The sequence below is a fragment of the Myxine glutinosa genome, chromosome 11, assembly GCF_964187855.1.
Source record: "Myxine glutinosa chromosome 11, kmMyxGlut1.1, whole genome shotgun sequence".
NCBI lineage: Eukaryota > Metazoa > Chordata > Myxini > Myxiniformes > Myxinidae > Myxine > Myxine glutinosa.
The window spans coordinates 57,909,594-57,924,185 of NC_136271.1; the positions used below are offsets into that span (position 1 = coordinate 57,909,594).

The 14,592-nt window shown below is 42.2% G+C and overlaps 1 protein-coding gene across 3 annotated transcripts in view; it reads left to right on the top strand.

Annotated features, from left to right (window-relative positions):
* The first annotated feature begins 3,053 nt into the window (after positions 1-3,053).
* Positions 3,054-14,592, top strand: part of SGK3 (serum/glucocorticoid regulated kinase family member 3) — a 96,192-nt gene continuing 84,653 nt past the window's right edge. The window contains exon 1 of one of the 3 annotated variants that reach the window (XM_078786703.1): positions 3,054-3,467. The gene's annotated coding sequence lies outside the window, so the exon portion shown is untranslated. Of the gene's footprint in view, positions 3,468-3,498; positions 3,638-14,592 lie in introns of those variants that run through there. The other 2 variants (XM_068130683.2, XM_068130685.2) reach the window with 2 other exon arrangements.

The window sequence follows — 14,592 nt, forward strand, 5'->3', positions numbered from 1 at the left end:
TTGAATGGCCAGAGAGTAATAAACAGACCATATATGTCTACATATAACATACTCAATGGGTATTGGTGTTAGGTGTACACAGGGCCGCGTCGGCCAACCTGGAGGTATGCATCCTCGCCTCTGAGTTATCTAGCCTGGGTTCAAATCCCGACCCAGCTATAAACTGTCATCCTGGTGTTTCAAAGGCAGGGTGATTCATCAATTAATGTGTGTGCCGACCCTCGGATGGACATTAACCTGGGAGTTCCCTCATCTCGTCTGGCGTCCGCTAACATTAAATGGTGTATGTTAAAGATCCAAAGAGGTCATTAGCGAAGAGTAGGCGAGCTATCGCCAGCATCGTGGCCGAATTCCTGCAATAACTAGTCGAACGTCAGGCCTGGCCAGCCGGTTCGTGAAGACTCAGGCGAGGCTACGCCCCAGTTGATCCCACATGAAAACGTGGATTAACAAGCATTCTGAGTATTGCGCTGCAATACATGTCCCCTACCAAACTTCAAAGTGCCATAACTTTGTCAAAAATGATCGAATATGCAAATTTATGCACGGTTGATGCATGTTTTCAAACTTGATCTGAGGTATGCTGAGACACATGTGTGTCACGCCTCACCTCGTTGATAAGCCCGCAAGGTCACTCCGTGGAGCGGCCTGCACGTATTGCACTGTGTGAATTATATAATTACCAACTCACGGTCTGAGGTAACGCGGCTAAAAATTATCCGATTTGCACCAAATAAAGTTCATGAATGGTTGCACAGACACCTACTTCTCACTAAAAGGGGAAAAAGAATGTAAATCGGAGTTAAAATAAGCCCTCAAGGTCGCTCCGTGGAGCAGCCTGCACGTATTGCACTATGTGTGAATTATATAATTACCAACTCACGGTCTGAGGTAGCTCGGCTAAAAATTATCCAATTTGCACCAAATAAAGTTCATGAATGGTTGCACAGACACCTACTTCTCACTAAAAGGGGAAAAAGAATGTAAATCAGAGTTAAAATAAGCCTGCAAGGTCGCCTCGTGGAGCAGCCTGCACGTATTGTGTGTGAATTATATAATTACCAACTCACGGTCTGAGGTAACTCGGCTAAAAATTATCCGATTTGCACCAAATAAAGTTCATGAATGGTTGCACAGACCCCTACTTCTCACTAAAAGGGGAAAAAGAATGTAAATCGGAGTTAAAATAAGCTCGCAAGGTCGCTCCGTGGAGCAGCCTGCACGTATTGCACTATGTGTGAATTATATAATTACCAACTCACGGTCTGAGGTAACTCGGCTAAAAATTATCCAATTTGCACCAAATAAAGTTTATGAATGGTTGCACAGACCCCTACTTCTCACTAAAAGTGGAAACAGAATGTAAATTGGAGTTAAAACAAGGAATATTAACAGCTTTGACTTAGCGCACTCCAAATTATAGTCCGGAAAACTGTTGGGGAAATTACCAAAGTTCAAAGTGCCATAACTTTGTCAAAAATGATCGAAACGTCGTGAAGTTCGAACTTGATCTGTAACTTATCATGAGGAAACCATGTGCCAAGTTTGAAATCATTAGCATTAAGCGTTTAGAAAAAAAAGTCCGTTAAACTGTTCTTTGCGAGACAGACTGACAGACGGACAGACGGACAGACTGACAGACTGACAGACGGAGGGACGGAGTGCAAACCTATAGTCCCCTCCGGTGTACACCGGTAGGGGACTAAAACCTATAGTCCCCTCCGGTGTACACCGGTAGGGGCCTAATAATACGAAGACGAAGAAGAGTAAGAGAAGAAGAAGTCCACTATCAGTTGTACTGGGAGCATAGATAGCCTATAGATTTATTTTATCTCTGCCTGGGAGTGGGAAAGACTGGGGGGTGTTGTGTATGAGAAAATAATTTGGATCGATAGATTTTACTGTAACCCGCACTTGATTGTAACTTTTTTCGAACGAATCATTCTCCCACCCATCCCAAAAAAATATTTATGTCCAATAATAATACACCTGTCAATGAATTAATTACATAATTCAAAGATTGCAAAACGTGTATTCAATATTCATGATTTTAAAATAATTTATTAAAATAATTAATGACAACGATGACAACGGCCAGAAGAACAGGCAAGAGCACAATTTTACAATATGTGATGGAGTTTGTGTCGTTCCCCGGAGATCGATCGGCTATGTCCGTGCCGTGGCCCATGGATCTGTTTGAGCAGAAGTGAGCGAGGTTAAACAACAACAACAACAACAACAACAACAACAACAACAACAACAACAACAACAACAACAACAACAACAACAACAACAACAACAAACGACAAGCAGCATTTATTTTATAATGTGGAGCGAACGTTGATTTATCTGGACAAAATACAAAGTGGAAAAAAATAAATTACGAGATTTCCATTATGAAGTGAAATGGGAAATAACATTTTCAATCAAGCGGGTTCCGGAACCAATCAGGGCATACGGGACGTGACGAGTTAATAAAACGTGCTAAGTAAAAAAAAAAAAAAAAAAAAAAAAAAAAAAGTATGCACATCAGAGAAAACACCTTTTTAAAGCTGAAGTGTGCACGCTCGGTGTGTTCATTTGGAGAATTTAATCCAATTGTGAAATCATCCACGCTTCTGATTCCGCTTCCCTTACTTTTCCGCTTCCGCTTCCGCTTCCGCTTCGGTTTCCAGTCCCCAACGCTTTCGTCTGCTCCAATGACCGCTCCGCCTCCGTTCCCAACCGACCCCATCCTCGCCTTAACTCCGCCCCCATCCTCGCCTTAACTCCGCCCCCATCCTCGCCTTAACTCCGCCCCATCCTCGCCTTAACTCCGCCCCATCCTCGCCTTAACTCCGCCCCATCCTCGCCTTAACCCCAGCCTCGCTTTAACTCCGCCCCATCCATTACAATGTTCCCGCCTTTTGCTGATTTGTTTTCGTGAGTTACCTTAGTTACAAGGTAATGTGAGTGTGCAGCGAACTTATAAAGGACGAGGGATACACCCAATGTTTATTTGTAATAGGAATTCCTTCCTGTCCCCTAAACTGAGCTGGGTTTGCACGCACAGACTGTCTAATAGAACGTCGAGGCCAAGAATGATAAACCTCGGGGGTGTTCAGTTACCAAGTTTCTTGTACAGCGCTCGCCAAGTGGCTTAAGCACTCAAGCAAGCTGATAGAACAATATATTTATTACATACGCAAACGTGGCGGAATTTAACCTTTTTCGTTGCATTCGTAATAAGGAGAGGTCGCCCTTTTGGCTCTCATTTTTTTCATCCTGTCGACCTTGAGTGCTTAGCTCGATACGCTTTCTTGAGTGCATAGGCAGCCCCTTTACGTAAACCCCCTAGCCCTACCCGCGGTCCCTCCACCCATCCAACCTGACGCAGGAAGCATCTTCGCTGTCGGACTTCCTCGCGCAGCAGCCGGTTCGTGGCGCGACTTGCGCTCCCCCTTTGGGGTCAAGACTCGTCTCACAGGGTGGGTAGTTGCCCGTGACTGGATGTGATCCCTTACCCTTGGGCTCGTAGATCCTCTGCCTCGTAGTGGTTAAAGCACACGTACCTGTTGCTTCTGCACGGCGACACGGATGGGATGGTAACATCTATACAATTGTTTGGGTTCAGTAACCGAAGGAGGGAGATTCCACTGTAAGTGATACATCGCGGATCTAATTAGATGGGGATGTGCGACAGTCCTATATATATATATATATATATATATATATATATATATATATATATATATATATATATATATATATATATATATATATATATATATATATATATATATATATATATATATATATATATATATATTATATATATATATATATATATATATATATATATATATATATATATTATATATATATATATATATATATATATATATAATATATATATATATATATATATATATATAATCGGGAGATTAAATCAGACACGGACGTAGCTTCAGGACGTCGATCTTTAATTGTCGACAAGCTTTCGACCAACAAAGGTCTTCTTCTTAGTCGTCCCCAAGTTCAACGGAAGTCCTGATATAACCTGATATGTGTGTATATAAGACACCCTTGGTGTAATTAAAACTAAAGAACCACTGATTTATTTAATACTGGTGTTTGGGACAAATGATGCTCCATGGGGTTTTGGGGGTGTGTATGGTGTTTTGGGATTCCAATAATACAGTCTCTACATCTGCTAGATTTTTCCATCAATTTAGTTGACCTATTTATTTAATACGTACATGTGGTGGAATTTTGACCCCTTTCCATCTCCCCCTTCTCCATCCCTTCCATATTTCCCACTCCTTTTCTTCTTCTCCATTGCTTCACTTTCCTCTCTCCCCGCCTGCCATTTCCTCTACTTTCTTTCCCCGACATCTTGTACTTTCCACTTCCCTCTCACCCTCTCCTCCCCCTCTGTATGCAACATGCGCACTTACGTCAAAACCACTACCCCCTGGCTGTGTGTCCATCATACATCTTCATCAAACCTGACTCCTCAGTTTGGTCGTTTTGTGGTTTTCATGGTGAGGTTTGAAAGAATTATTTTGGATTCCAACAAATTTATGCTTTATTTTCTGGTTCATTTCTGGGTCGGTTCCTAATAGGGTTAACCCCTTACTGACAAACCCACTAGCAAGTGAGGAGGGGATGCCCTGGTTTGCTCCCAATTTGCCTACATGGAGATGGTCTCTATTCGGGTTCCCTGTTTGTTTGGGTACAAATTAATTTTTTTATCCAATTTAAAGACTCGTCAGGAGTGAGAACATTTCATGGATCTGTACGTAACAGAACAAAAGGAGCAGTACAAGAAGACAGGGGTTGGGGAAAGGAAACTCACCAAAGCAGGGTTGAGGGACAAAATATAGGGGGACTTGGATAAATGAGGGCAAGGGGAGGACATTGGGGATGAACAAGATGGACACAGCCGTAAACTCTAAGGAAGGAAAAACTGGAAAGTTGGAAAGAGATGGGATTGGGAAGGGTTAACTGAGGTAGAAAAGATCATGGTTGTGGATGGGGGATGATCTGAGATAGTGGTGAACAGCTGTCTTAAAGTCCTAGAGGGAGGAATGAGATTGAAGAGGCTTCGTTTCTGCGAAGCGATCACCAACCTGTCTGCGATGTCAAATTGATAGGCACATAGACTCAGCTTCATCACAGGAGATTCCAATGACCATGAAGGCCTTAGTTTCCATGGCATCAAGCTGAGCAAGATGCGAGGCAGGTGCTCCCACTTAGAGGGGAGAGCAGTACTCCATGAAGCTGCAGGTGAAAGGTGGATAAGACTTCAGGTGTGCCAGGCAAAGACTTTGCATGACAAATATGACCAGTTAATGTGGCCAACTGCCAGTCAATCGTGGCGGATGCCCAGACTGGCTTTGGAGGCCATCTTTGAAATTAGACAAGACGGATTTCTGAGATATGTGAATGTTATGTGAATCTTTGGGTAAAAGTTGGGAACCTCGCTTTTTAACATAATTGGTGTATGCTGAATTCGATTAACCCGGTTCCCAAGCCAAATTTTGAGTTTTTGACTTTCTAATTAGCATAAACAAAATGGCCGCCTAATTGCCATTTTTGGACAATTTATTTGAACAAACATTTATATATCATGTATATACATGCAGCTCTTTTACTTTAACTTTACAACTTTTACCCCAAAATGCACCAAGAAGCTTATACATGGCCTTTGTTCATAAATCCGTCTCGTCTATATTATGGTTGGCGACATATTGAAAGAGACATTCAAACTGATATTGAAATTGGTTAAAATGGGAAATGGTTTTAATAAGACAATGTTTCATACAACCATTTATTCTAAAATTAAGTATACATGGCCATGAAGCACAAACAATCAGGAATGTCACACATGTTGTTTTGCCAAACTACATCAAATTCATACAAGGGGTCTGATCATCACTCTGTTGCTGACAGGGATTGGACACAGTGACATCAGAATAGGCTCTAGTCCTGAATCACCACGTTTCCATCCCATTTCCACAGGTGCAGGAAGGTCAGGTATGGCACAATGAGCATTTCTCCATACCATGGCTTGATAGTGGTCTCGCATCAAATGGAAATGAAGAGCATCACTTGTCGGTGACATTGCTTCTGGTTTACCAGTCTTGGAGAACAACATATGTCGTGCTGAATCAACAGAGGTTGTTCTGTGCACATATATTCTGCAGACGAACGCTCCTGCAGATTTGATCGTCTCCTCTGTGAGTTCACCAATGCCCAAGTTCTTCAGCAGTTTATGGTGCTCTTTGAAGACTTTCCATAATGTTCGTTTGGTGTGATTTGCAAAATAGGAGGTGGTGTCACTTAGAGGAACTCTGGATTTATGGGTTTGGCAGAATATACACAAGCTGTAATCCACAGACGAAGGTCTCTTCAAGGTAACTATTGGATCCATCGTCGCCTGCAACTGAAAAGAAACATTTATTAGCCCCAAATATATACTACAGGTATATATTAACATTTGTATAATAAAACTGTGGGCTGCACTGGAATGAAGATTAGATAGATTACCAGATAGATTAGATTAGATTAGATTACCAGATATAGGTGCATGTATATACATGATATATAAATGCTTGTTCAAAGAAATTGTCCAAAAATGGCCATTTGGCGGCCATTTTGTTTATGCTAATTAGAAGGGCAAAAACTCATAAATTCGGCTTGGGAACCGGGTTCATCGAATTCAGCATACCCTAATTATGTTAAAAAGTGAGGTTCCCAACTTTTACCCTACAAATGCACCGAGAAGCTTACACATGGCCTTTTTCCATAAATCCGTCTAGTCTAAATGTGGTTTGCCCAAGAAAGATCATGGATGATAGTGAGATCCACGAATTTGAATAACTGAACTTTACTCAAGACAATTGTTGAGGAAGTGGATAGGAGGATTTGCCAGACAATCTTTTCTGAGAGATAACGAGAGTGTGAGATTTGTCAGGTTTGAAAGACATATTCCAAGTGTTCGATCAGCTCATGATTTGGTCAAGGTATGATTAGAGGGAGGAGGATGCAGTCTGTCTGAAGGATGAGAGATGTCACGATAGAGGTTGAAATAATCAGCAAATATGTAAAGGAAATTTTCCAGAGAGTTTGGGGATGAAGATCAGAAATAGGAAGAAGCCTAGAACACTGATTTGAGGCACTTCGGCCTTTAAATTGGGAGGAGATTACAGGATCCCGTTGAGAGCCTCATTGGCTATGAGAGTGAAGGAATCCAGTAAGCCATGTGTGGAGTCGTCCTTGGATGACTGTGGACACACACTTGTTGCAAGCGTTGTGAAGTGATCTGAGGTTGCCTTTGATCGGATTTGCTTCCAGGAAGAGAAGGCAAGTTGTTTCAAGGTAACGACATCATCACAGCCAAAGGTACTCCTGGACGTTTGGAGTCTGGAGGTGAAAGATAAAGGGGGTGTAAGATAATAGAACTCGAATAGATAATAGAACTGTAGGATGTAAGACAATATAACTCAATGTTTTGCTGTCTGTGTACCACTGTACATGGACAGTAAGATATTGAGTTATTGATGTAAAGTGCAACTTCCCCACCAGGACGGGGTTCAGGCCTATCGAACAGGAAGAGAAAATAGCCAGGGGAGAGACACTAAGGAGTCAGGGACATCTTGCGGGAGGAAATATTCTGTTAAACAGATGATGCTCTGTTTATCAGCAGTCGCCTGGTTTGAGAGATCTTTCACGTTGGAGCGGCTGCCTTGGATATTTGAGGTCCACACAGTTAGAGGCAGGGGAGTAGGGGAAGGGGCACTGTTGGCAGAATGTAGGAATGTTGAAAGGGGGTGGTGGAGCTACGAGAGTGGGCGGGGTGGAGAGGGGTATTTGGAAGGGGGCGGGGCAGGGACGAAGCTGGGTGGAAGCAGGGCGAGGAGGAAGAAGGGAGATGCTGGTGTGAGGGAGAAGAGGGATGAGGCAGGGTGGGGGGAAGATTGGAGGGGGGTGATAGGAGGATGCGGGGGTGGGGAGGAAGATGGGAGGTGGGGGAATTGTGGTGGGGTGAGGAGATGCAGAAAGGGAGGACATAAGGTGGATGCATGCTGAAGAAGGGGACACAGAGTAAGGGTGGGGTTCGGAGGACACAGGCATGTCAGAGATGACAGGCAGACAAGGAGGGTACAGACATGGAGAGGTTAGACACCATTAATGTACTTGAAGGTGAGTTTATGGTTGTGTGCAGGGTACCTCTGTGAAATGGACTTATCATGATAACCAATTTGGTTATATGGAGACAGACATCATGGGAGGGGTGACATGAATGGTTGTTGAATGAGGAAAGGACCATAGTGCTGTAGTTATGGGGGAGTGGAGGGGGGGGGGGGGGATGGGATGGGCAGTCGATTTGTGAATGAGACAATTTGGGAAATCAACCTTGGGAAGAAGAAGAAGTGGAATATATTGTGATGAAGAAGAACACGTTGGGTGTTCCGAACAGAGAAATAAGGAAAGTGAAACATTTAAAAATGGTATTGAAATTTTTAAAGTAAGAAACAATTATTCAGTGAAGATTCAATTTGTGGGGTCTTGAGAAAATGAAGGAATAAAGAAAGAATGAATGAATGAATGAATGAAGGAGATAAAGGCAGAATGAGTTACTGATTGTTTTTGGAGTGAATTAAAATTTTTTTTTTTTAGGCGGGGACAGGAATGAATGAATGAATGAATGATCGTTTTGAGGCCATTTTTTCCGGGGGCAGGGAATGACATGAAGTTGAGGAAGGTGAAAGGACAACACTTGGGAGAAAGAAAGTGGAATGAGGAACGCAGCATCAGAGCAGAGACAGAACTTGCACTCCGATTAGTTGAGGCCTGAGTGAGTAGGCCAGACACTCGCTGGGACACAAATTTGACAACACTGCAACAAGATACGGTACGGTTAAACACAGAAAATGGATGAAAACATAAACAGTAACACGGACGAAAAGATAAGAGAATGACATGATGGATCTGGATTGGAAACAGCGTTGACAAACTGGGAGGAGGAGGAACACGACCCGACATCCAACACGCTCAGACCGGAAGTGATACCATTTCTAGCATGTCTCTAATAGCAATGATACAATTTCAAGCATATCCCTAATCATGTTATATTCCATGATGCTTGTGTCATGTTCTGAGGGTCATTATGAGCTATTTGTTGCCACATATTATGCCCAAGTGTGCGGTTCATGATCTTTGAAGACCTGAATCAGAGGCCTTGTATGTCTGGCTATGAATGCTACAAAGTTGCTGTTAAGAACTGTGGTAGAACTTTGTCTGAAGCTCTTGAGTTTGTTTTTAAATTGCGCTCTCATTTTGCCAACAGAACACGAGTGAGCGCAGAAACGTAGTTGGAGACCAGCCTGGCAAGCGTAGCATAAAGACAAAGTTGTGTCCTTGTTTTGAATGAGATAAATGAACGTACATCGCATTACGTTGTGGGATGTCTCATCTTCACGACATGGCTTTCTTTTTACATTTTACAAACTCGATCACAAATATTTTTGTCTTGTCATGCTCATCCATCTCACTGTGAATGTTAAAAATGCACTTTAGTTTTGTCAAAGGTTATTATTGTTATTTCAAAGTTATTGCCTTTTGGGGCTTGTTTGTTTCTGCTCGGTTGCTGTCAAATAGTAATAATAATAATAATAATACATTTATTTTGTATAGCGCTTTTCAAGAAACCCAAAGACGCTTTGACATAGTACGTAAAACAAAGACAAAAAAGACAAAAATACATAATTAAATAACCAAACAGAAAGGAAGGAGAAGGAGAAGAGACGGTCAGGGGTTGAATGCGGTGTTGAACAGGTGGGTCTTGAGTGATGATTTGAATGTGGTGAGTGAGGAGGAGTCTCTGATGGTTTGAGGTAGTGAGTTCCAGAGTGTGGGAGCAGCGATGGAGAAGTACTGTGTGCTTTTAGAGTAATGTGTACGACTCGTAGGTACTACTGCCAGGAATTTGGAATTTGTTCAGGGTGCTAGCGATAACTTCCATACACTTCATGAAAGATACTGTTGGGATCCTCATCATCTATGAATGGCCATGCTAGCAGACGTGTCAATCCAAGGGAAGATGCACATATTAATGCCTCACCTTGCATATGAAAGACTATGGTGGTCATTCATAGCTGGATGGAGATTCAATCCCAGGCTAGACAGGTCAAAGGTGAGTGCACACACCTCTAGGCTGTCCTCCAGCCCCTGTGTGCTCTGTGTTGATGAATGTGATTTTAAACGAGTCAAATTATAGAATGCTCATAATAATAGTGAGGTGAATGGAGCAGCTGGCATGCATGTGCTTTTATTCTTAAGGGTGTAGTACTGGTGAAAAATTGAGAAAACTACATAGGTACCTTTGAGAGGCCTTTACACAAAAACAAAGTCAAGTTAATATCTAATTTTCAGTTTTTCTTGAAAGATATAATCTTGGCTTTAACTCAGACCAGTTTCAACGCTTCTTTGTCATATTACATGCATATAATTTGCATAAATTAGACCGTCAATAAAAAACAAGGAAAAACAAAGAACACATTTCTACTTCTATCTTCTATGTCACCGATCATTCTTTTCACACAAAACTTGGTACATGTATTATACATGTGTTACTCTACTACCTGATGAGAGGATTTTGTGAAATTATGTCAAATGTTCACTAATTAGCTAATTATGCCAATTACCAGATAAAACTTGGTTGTCCTTCAATAAATCCACAATGGCTACTCCTATAAACAAAAGCCTTCATCATTTTAAAGGAAGTGATATTCTGAATATCCTGTCCAAATTTCAGCCCAAAAGAATGATGCATTTCCCAAGTTATAACAAATTTCATGCAAAATATTATATTGAATTGAATTGAAATTTGAATTTTTCAATAATTAGGGGTACTTCTATGACCTCTAATAGCATGATTCTTGTTTATAAGACTATAAGGAAACTGTTCAGCTAAAAAAAATAAAAAATCACCTGTTCACCAGTACTACACCCTTAAGGGGGGTTTGGATCATATTGTTGGTATTGTTGGCATATATGTGTCTCCATGGTTTTTTTATGCCCTTGGGTCCCTGCTGCAGGACTATTTCCTGCCGCGTTGAGGAGTTAGCCTGCATGCTGTCCACTCTGAAACATGCATAACGTGTCTTGGTACATGACCTTTCGTGGAGTCAGTGGACCTTGATGATGTGGCGAACAACCACATTCGTGTGAGAGAGGATGGTATACAATGATCCCTCCCCAGGCTTTCTGTAGCTTAGGACTGAGGCCTTTCCATCCGCTTTAGTTACAAAATCATCCTGGGTTGCGATGGCTGAGGATTTACCCCCGTTGACCAGACGTCGTACCAATGCTTATTTTGTTTCACCATCCATCTGAAAGTTTTTCTTGGCAAACCAGTGTACTGGTTCTAACTTCCTCTGAAACCTTCCTATGCAACTGGGTACTATAGAATAATCCCAGTCTGTGGCTGGCCAAACAAGAAGACCAGAGGTACTTGCACCCTCTGTCATAGCATCACCAGGAAAAGGGAGAAGCAGTATCCTTGTACAAACAGCATACATTGGTCTGTGTGGTAACTGAGTAACAGCAGCAGTAAGCAGTCATAACAGTCCTGCTGGTAGTCGCTTCCAAGGAGAGCCAATAGTTTCGCAGCACAGAACCGATATATAGCACAGAATCAAGGATGTGTTTGTAGTTCTCCACCACCAGACTGTGGGTCGAAGAATATGGCAGCAGTCTTGACAAATCTTAGGGCTTCAAGCAACCCTCAGATAACCTCCGATTCATTTACGACCCTGGTCTGAACAGAGCTCCAGTGAGATCACCTCGTCCACCAGTTTATTGGTTACCACGGTTGACATCTAGGCCATTATGGAAATACTTTGGGTCACTTAGTGAAAGTTTTTATTATTACCAGAAACCCTCATCAGGCTGCAGAAACCCTCATCCACGCCTTCATCACCTCCCGTCTCGACTACTGCAACAGCCTCCTCTATGGTTCACCCTCAATAATCACCAATAAACTCCAATACATTCAGAACTCCGCTGCCCGTCTACTCACCCATTCCCGGACCCGTGACCACATCACCCCCGCCCTTTACAAGCTTCACTGGCTCCCCATCCCCCAGAGAATCCAGTACAAAATCCTCCTCTTGACCTACAAAGCCCTCCATAACCTGGCCCCATCCTACCTGGTTGACCTCCTCTCCAGACACACTCCCACCCGCAACCTCCGCTCTGCTGGTACCAACCTCCTGACCCCCCCCCCCCCCCCCCATCCGGACCAAATTCAGATCCTGGGGGGACAGGGCCTTCTCCATCGCTGCTCCCACCCTCTGGAACTCGCTACCTCACACCATCAGAGACTCCTCCTCACTCACCACATTCAAAACATCACTCAAGACCCACCTGTTCAACACTGCATTCAACATTTAACCCACAGCATTTAACCCCTGACTATCTCTTCTCCTTCTCCTTCCGTTTGCTTTGATTATTTACCTATTGATTTTTGTCTTTTTGCACTTGTTTTTTGTACTCTGTCAAAGCGTCTTTCGGCTTCTTGAAAAGCGCTATATAAAATAAATGTATTATTATTATTATTATTACCAAGAGGTATTTGTTGCACTGGATTTCAATACTCTGGTCATGCCTTTGGCTCACATGTCACATTTGTTGTACTATTGTCAGCCTTCCTAGGTTATTGGTAAAACTTCCCATGAGCATTGGCAATGACAGAACTCTGGCTGTAATGGAAGCGATGAACGTTTATCTAAAACGAGTAAACAGGCACCAATTAGAGTGCAGGTACAGTCAACTCGTCATTCATCCATCATCGTCATCATGTTGGTGATCATGATGAGGTAGTGTTCCCAATTCTCACTATCCTCGTGATTTTGTCGTTATTCTCGATTTTCACTTAATTTCTGATGTCGTCCTTCCACATAATTCATCTTTGACATTCCTCGTCCCTTTTCCCATCTATCCTACTTTCCAAGATGCTTTTAAGGAAGTCTTATCGACTCGAGCTTCGCATGACGTATCTTTCAAATTCTTCTTTCTTTTTGAGCAATGCTGTTCATAAAGTATGTGCATGCCACTTTGCATCTTCTCCAGAATGCCGTTGTCAGTCTTTTTACCTACCCAACTGATCTTTAGTATTCTGCGATGATGCCACTGTTCAAACGTAGTATTTTTCGTACCGTTCCTTTGATAAACAGCCCACCACTGTTTTACCTGTCCTCTGAGTCGACCGATTTTGATGGAAGACTTTGCCTATGAAACAGGGAGCTCATTTTGCAAATCGGTTTCTGTAATACTTTTTTCTGGGTACAGGTGCTTACAGTACTTCCTGTTCAATGGTCTCATAATGAGAGTACAAGTTGCGTACATCCTTTGTGATATGTTTTCCTCTTAGCTAGTTATACGTTAGTTCCTCTCGCTAGTTCCTCTTGGAGCTTTCATGAAACTGCCATTGACATTTGGATGTTCCTTATTATCGGCAACAGCTGGTGTTTTTGCATCTGATGCATTGCCGTGCATTTCGGATGAATTAGATTAGTGTATGTTTGGCGTTGCCATCTGAGCACTCGTCTCCATAATGCTGGGACCCCAGGTTGAAATCCCATGTGCCATGTTGATTTGTCCATTGTCTTCTTGTAATGTCTTTGCAATTCATGTCTCCTGATGTCCTTGTCTTGTAGATGATGTGTGAAAGTTCCTCCGCCAGCATTGAATCGCTTGAAATAAAATATATCTGCTTCAGTTGTTCTTAATTGGATTTCTTTTCTTAAATCTCCTACACTGTGTTACACTTTGAGGTTTCCTCTGCAGGTGGTGGAAGTACTAGCATACCATAAGTCACAGAATTTGTCTTGTAATTTCATTCGTTTTTCTTCCCGACCTGCCCGTCCCACCTTTCAGTTATGACTCAGATGTGCAACATATGCAGTGAGTGTACTTTCTCACTTCACCAAATGCCATTGCCACCTGAAAAATGTGACCAATTGATTCCAATCTGTGTTCGCATTCTCCCAAATATCCTTAACAGGGCTTGGTGCTTTTGACACCTGCAGTTAGCGTCCTCACAAACCTTTTCTACACCGAACACCCCATCTCTCCTCGAAGAATGGAATAATATATATTTTGTTCAGAGTAAAATAAGAAGTTATTACCCTCGCCTGAGGAGAGGGTATTGCATTTGAGTCAGTTTGTTTGTTTGTTTGTCCACACAGAATAAATATGATTTTCTCTGCAACCGTTGGTCTGATTGACAGGAAATTTTCACCATAGGTGCAACTCCACCTGTATAATTTAAAAATGATAATTATGACATCATAGGTCACGTGATTTGGCCGCCATCTTGAAAAAACCGAAAAACTTTGCACCTATAAATGTCCGAAAGCGCAGAATAGAAAAAAATTGAGACATGGCTCATTGTAAAGAACTCTCCATGGGGGATAAAATATGTTAATGATGATGTCATAGGTGCCTCCATTATTACGTCATAATCCGACAAGTACAAAACTTCATCCTATCACAATGAAATTTCTCGAGCATCATGCAGGCATAAATTGGTGGAGAAAAAAA